The sequence below is a fragment of the Tupaia chinensis genome, unplaced genomic scaffold, assembly GCF_000334495.1.
Source record: "Tupaia chinensis unplaced genomic scaffold, TupChi_1.0 Scaffold146594_2, whole genome shotgun sequence".
Taxonomy (NCBI): Eukaryota; Metazoa; Chordata; class Mammalia; order Scandentia; family Tupaiidae; genus Tupaia; species Tupaia belangeri.
In genome coordinates this window covers 402,414-409,728 of record NW_006206450.1, presented here as the reverse complement: position 1 = coordinate 409,728, position 7,315 = coordinate 402,414, and positions in this window count along the sequence as shown.

Below are 7,315 nucleotides of genomic sequence, written 5' to 3'. Positions count from 1 at the left end.
TCCTGCTGATGTCACTGCACAATCATGTTTAGCATTTTAATGTAGTTGGTGAACAAATCTTGTAAGCGTTTAGATCATCAGAACATGATGGACTCTCAATTTCTCCTTCAGTTTTAAAATGCCAGGTAATGTAGTTTGGGTTGTTGAAAAGTTCCATGTAGGAAAGCAAAAGGACAGTTTCAATAACAGTAAGTTTCAATAACATTTTCTATAATAAGGGATCACCATTTCTTAGATAAAAGTTATTGTAATTCTCCTTTTCATCATTGAAACCAGTGATAACAACGGATATTTTATATTTACAAAACTTTTTTTAAGCAAACAGAAGCAACTTTCATTACTGGGTAAGGATGTTTGGTAATAATGAGCATATTATGAGCATTGTTGCACTCAAAGTATTTTACAAACATAGTCTGGGGACTAAAAATGGAAAGATTATGGCAGTTTAGGTAATTTAATTCAAATGTATTTATGATGGTATTATATCAAACAGATTGTGTACTCAGCACAGTGCTAAAGTTGTTTCTTTTTACTCACAGTTACACTAGAGTCCCAGATACAGTTTTAAAATAGGGAAGAACAGAACTCAGGAAATCTTAGCAGCCTGGATGTGACACAGGAAACCAAAATTTATTATAATTGGAATAGCCACAGTGCCTAATTTTCTGGTAAATTTCTGCTTTCTGATGCATAGTGTTTTATCTCAGGAGTAGATCAAGAGAATCAACTTAAATTCCCCAAATTCCTAACTATTATATCTTGGAAAGGGACTCAAAAGGTGTGACTAGAGTTAGAGGGCTAAGTAAAACATGCACCAGACTTGAGTCAAAAGATCAGAATTTAGCTCTGAGCTCTTCTATATGTAGCATGGAAATTATATGGCTAGTGGGAGATCTTTATTTTTCATAACAATAAGAAGTCTTAACTCTCCAAATAAAGTGGCTACTATGAAAATGAGATGAGCATATATAACAACATTGAAATATTTTATAAGTGATGTGTTCTCATGTCCTCACAAATGTTTTCTTCAGCAAGCTTCTAACAATTGTGTGTTTGATTTCATTTTTTACATTGCTCTCAAACCTCTGACCATTATAAGAATTGAGCATATTATAGTGTATGTCTTCACGTATATTAGGATATTTACATTGACACAGGAAGACTCAGCTCAGGGTGTTTCTTCTGTACAGGCCAGTGTCTAGGTAGAATATTTGGGATGCTACTAGGGTAATTGGACTCTTCCTGAGAGAATTCAGGTGATGGTTTTCCACTATAAAGAAAACATTCTCTTTCAGTGTCATCAGTTACCTCTGTGTGGCTTGGTGGGAAGAAAGAAGGTGTTAGGAAAGATTGCAATAACTTAACTTGCAACCTGCTGTTATGGACCTGACAGCCGAATAGATGCTTTTTCTCTGTGGGAGACTGTTAACCTGTTACCAGCAAGTCTGATTCTTGCTGAACCCAGTACAATATTAATGAAAAGCCCCAGGAAGAGGAGGAGAGGTGTGTTGTAGGCCATGCTACATTGCTACTACTATAGTTAATCACCCTCCAGTTCTTGTGTCCTTTATGTCTGCCCCTTTGAATTAGACAAAATTAGGTTTATTCAGGATGTGTCTATAGAAAATGAGTTTAGAACTGTTAAGTGTTGATCAAAAAAGTTTAGTTTAATTAAAATATATTTGTGATAGTATTATATCAAACAGATTTGTACTCAGCACAAATTCAAAACATTAATGTCAAAGTTATTGACAGTTTAAGGACAGGGTATTTAGTTAAATGGATATTTTCTGAAGAAAGTTTAGGGAAATATATAAAGTTGAAATGTACTTTAAATTCAACTAGAAAGTTGCTACATAATATAAAGCATCATAATAATTTTTTACCTTCACTGAGTCTCTCATAAAACTCATATATGAGGGACCAGAAGGTGGTGTAATGGTTAAGGCACTGAACTCCCTGATTGCTGAATGAAGTTTGAGTCCTGAACCCAGCAGCATAAAACTTGGGTACATGTGCATGTGTGCCCCAAATCCCAAGAGAAGAAGGGATTGTGGTGTGGCTATTCCCCTGAGGGGGGAGAGAGTGATGCCTCTCCAGCGAGCACATACACCCTATAGCAAAAATCTCTCTTAAATAACAAACACTCATGTATGAGCGTCTTTTTAGCTTTTAAAGAAACTTTACCCTTAAATTTGAATTCCTCCTTTTCTCAGACTTTTCTCTATTTCTCCCTCTCTCATGTCTCTGCTGCCATTCATTAATCTCTTCCAAATATGCCAGGCAGTGTGCTTATAGCTGCTAGTGCCACAGCAGACGACACAGGTGCATGTTCATGTGTGAGCAACCATGACCATCACTAACAAAGATAAGTATGACTTCTTCAAGAGCCTGTTGACATCCTCTGCTGACTGTTCTGACTCAACCCTGTCAATTAATGAGAAAACGGGCATCAGGCAGACCTTCCCATCCAGCACTGATGCTCCCTGTCATGGACTGCACGCTGAGCAAAGACAAGAGATGCATCTTTTAATACTTTTTGTACAATGCTGTCCTAGGTACCACACTAGCATAGGCACCAGGTGTAAGGATAGTGTCTATTTTCCTCCTGATGGTGATGAGATATGCATTCAAGCGCACAACTCAGTGTTCTATTTCATGCTGGCAATATGATAGCACCTGAAAATTTACGATGTAAAACTTTTCTTATTGCACAGAGGCAGGCATACTTTTGATTTCTTTCAACAGTGCTTCCTCAGGTAGGTTAATTTAAAAAAAAAAAAACTTTCAATAATGATTATAAACTGGTGAAATTTTAGCTGTACCAAGAATGCAAGATAGACAAATGTTAGATCTGAGTAAATTTGGTAAAATTTTAAAAAATTGTTATTTTATGGATATATTTAGCTGAAGCAGAGAAAAGGCAATGTAAAAAAATTCAGATTAGTAGGAAATAGCAACAAGCTTTATTTTAGCTATCAATCAAAACATTCAGTTTGTCTGGAATGCCCATTAAAATTGATGGCCAGGAAATAAGTAGAATATGCAGAAATATTTTTAAGTGATATCAATTTATATTATCTCTCAGTAATCAGATACTGATCTCAATAATTAGACAGGCCATGGAGTTACTTCTCTATGTGTGATGTATTTCACAATGGCAGAGTAGAAGGTGAGTACTCAGTCTTGAAAAACAACTTGCTTTTACTAAAGACTATCATGTAAAAGACATATTTCAAAGAACTTTGTCACTGAGAATCAGACTTGACACCTATAGACAGTGTGGTTAAACATGGTTTAAAAACACAGTAGCATAACCTTCAGTAAAATTTTCAAATATTTTGTAGGTACTGGTTATCTGGTAGTATTTTATAAAATTCTACTTAACAATTTAGCTTTTTGCCTGACTTTAATAATCTCTCTTTCTCGTGTTGGATATACAGAGAAAGTCATGAATTGAAATGTGGCATTTTTGGTGATAATCCACACAATTTTGTTCTACCGCATTCTTTTCCCTTCTCCTCTCGGGATCTTAGGCACGCACGCACAAGCACCGGGCCTGAGTTTAAGCCACCAGGTGCAGGACTTGCATCACAGTTGACTACATGGGAGTTCAGCGACATAGCTATTATGCTAACTGCTGGTCCCATTGTTCTACCCCATTCTTAAAGATTTGCAAGTTTTATTTCTGCTGTGACCATTAATTGGTCATGAGCCATACAATTTTACTTAATAATTTAATTTATCTCTCCACTCTCATATAGAAGAGATTAAAATATTTTTTCCCCTGTAGGTAATAGGAAAGGTATCTTACACCAAAAATGACATAGTTTGTGGATTAACTCAGTTTATCTCCACTCCATTTGTGTGCATATTTTTCATTATTTTGTGGTCACAGAAAAGTTTTAAAAACTAATGAAACTATCACACAACTTTTCCAGTTTACTATCAGAGAAATCATTTATACCCATAAGACTGTGTATGTGTAACCACACATACATAGATTGCTAGGCAATTTAAAAATATATTTAAGATAGACCACTGCATTATTTACTATGTAATGCAACAAACTATGTGAAAAAAGATGTATTTTGTAGATAAATGCAATCTACAAAAATATATTAACAGTCTTTTTTACTTCTGTCTGATTTGATTAGAAGGATTCTTAGGCTGCTTCTAGGACTTTTTTAAGCATAAGGTCCGATTTGCAAATAAAAGACATTATATAAATGTCAAGTTAACATTAATTCATAATATAACATTTGGAAAAATATTTCAAATAGAGTGATAAACTACTGTTTGTAAACATTGATGGAAAAATCATTTTAAATAAGAATTATTTGGAAATACAATCTATATCAAAATCATTCTCATGAGGTATCTTATAGATACTACTTGCAGTTTCCTAAGTCAATTCAGAAGGACTGTCTTTTGCTAAAAACAAAACTTTTCTTGATATCTTTGCAGATGAATGTTAGCATTATACATAAAAAGCTTTCAATTATTATGGACTATATATCAACTGAGCACCATTTTACCAAAAGTTCAAACTCCGTGTAATGCATAATTTTCCAAGTTGCTTTCTATATTACTTAATTTAACTGAAACAGACCACCCCAGGAAGCTGGTAGGAAGCTCCATATTAAAGAAACCCTGTTTTGAAAAACCAGAGACTTCTTTTAGTTATTCAGCAAGCAGTGTCTTCATACCCATAAGCACCCTTTGAAGTTATTACCTCAATTTACTGAAGAGGCAGTTGAGGCACCAGGTTGAAAAACCTGTCAGAAGTGTCAAGTGGCCCCCCAAAATCCTTCCCTTGGATTGTCTCGAAGGATGTGCTGTTAAGGGACAGCTCTTGATTAGAAAGCAAGCTTGGAAGTTGAGTTCCTTCCTGATTGTGGGAGCTCATGAAAACAGTTTAACCTTGCCATGCTACGGTTACCTCAACTATGAAATAAATATAATAATACCTACAAGTTTTTTCCATAATGATTAAATAAAAAGATATAAATTCCTTAGTGATTTATACTATCCCTCTATTATAATCTGTTTACTTTGTTAGGAGGAAAAATCTTTGAATTAGATGTGACCACAGTACAACTTTTACATATTGAGAATTTTGAAAAAACAGACAAAGTGCATCATGTATGTGACATTTCATTTCTCTATTTCATTTTTAATATTAGTCTTTCTCCCCCAAAAAGGTAAGTCTAAATCCTGGAAATTGTACTTCTTAATGGTTTTCATTACACCCATTGTTGGGTTTTCTTTTAATATACAGATCAATAATAATTTTGATAGTTAGATGAGAGAGGTTTAAAAGCTTCTGTGCTGTTCGTAACAAACACCATGCCTTACTTGTGTCACGACACTGTTGGATGGGAGGCTATTTAATTGTATAGTCCATTAGCTCCTTTAGTTCTGTTTGTAGTAACAAAAGCTAATAGGAAAAGAAACCTAAAATCTGCTTTGATATGCAGTTATTAACTAGAGGATACTCCAAATTTGGATTTAAAGCCATATATTGTATAAAACTACTGTCTAATGAAAAATTCTCAATTACCTTAAGAGCTTGCCTTTACATTTACAAGGCTTTCTCTTTTTACAAAATTTCAGCTTCCATTGTACAGAGATGATTATTTATGATGGCATTACCTCATACTCATTTTCTCCTAGACAAAGTTGCATCTGTCAAGACCAAGTAGTGAGAGTCAATTGAACTTGCCCCTTCTTCTTTGTTGTAATCAATAAAATACATTCCCTTGAGATCACACTTATTTTTCTCCTTGGTTTAGATGCAGTCTTCTTTACTTTGCAGGTTAAAAAAATAAAGCTCAAACAGGATTTTGTTCTCATATTACTAAATTTTATATCGGTGGATTAAAACAAGATTATTGACAAAGTATAATTAAAGACACCCACCTTTAGAAAATGAATTGGATAGCTGGTTTAGACAATAAGATATTTGAAACTGAATTCTGTCAATATATACAAAATAACCAACAGAATACTTCTATTTGGATGTTAAGAAATCTCCATTAGTTAGTTTTAAACTATTTTTGGGAGGAGATCTATCACTCAACTCAAGTGCCACTATGTTCATTGTCTTGGGTGCTTGAGCAATATGTGAATCAAAAGCTAACACCAAAGTCATCCTACTCTATTATTTTGAAATGCTATGGTTTTATCTAATATAGCGGGGATATATTTTCTTTTGTAAACAATCAAAAAGAACAATTTAATATAAACACATTTTTCAATCTAAAATATTTTAATAGAATCCTACAATTAAAAATTAAGCTTCAAGTATGAATATTTGTAACAGAGCAATAAAGACATTGACATTGTCCATGATGACATTTGGTAAAAATTGCCACTATGTGACAAATTCTTTTCTTTCTTTTTTTTTTTTAAAGAATGTATAGTACAAAGATTTTTTTCCTGTATTTTTCTAATAAAAGGAATGTATTGTAGGCTTGAAGGATAAAACACTGCAGAAGAAATAAGAATTTTATGGATGTTCTAAACCTTGCTGAGTACAGGATCTTATGAAGTTACTAGTAAACTACAAGTCAACCTGGATACTTTCAACATGTGTATCCCCCAACCTCAGCCTGATGAGTAAAGTTCCTAAAGGAAAATGGATTAATTTCCCTCCAGAAACCTTGAACAAGAACAGTAAGTAAAGCTTAGGGGGAATATAAAACAAAAAGTATAAATTTGTATCTAAATGTTTCACTTGGATTCCAGAAGTCATGAAGTTGAATAGCTACCTGATACTCTCCATACTTACAATAATAATGCTTAGAAACTTTTAAGATTAAAATGGAGTTGGATCATTGTAAAAGTAACTTTGTAATTCAACGGACTAAGCGTGTATGTATTACTTATAGCGTTTTATATGGAAGGCAAAGTAAAAATTAACTGCAGAGATTCAGATAGGAACAGATTCTAAATATAGCAGTATCTCCTTATTCATGAGGCTACATTTCAAGGCCCCAAGTGGATGCTTGAGACTAGTACCAAACTCTTTATTACATTTTTTCTATGTACACATACCAATGATAAATTTAAACCATTACTATGTCTAATATATAAACAATAGAATAGAAAAATAATAAATGTGGTTTCTAAAGCATCTAATGCTCCCAAGCATCCCGGTGGTGGGAATAAAGGCGTGGGGTGACCAGTAGTCTACAATAAAGGCACGCACATGTGTCTGTCTGTCCATGCACACACATTTAGAAACCATATTTATTTATATATATTCACACATCCTATGTCAGCCACATGGAATCTACTTACCGATGCTTAA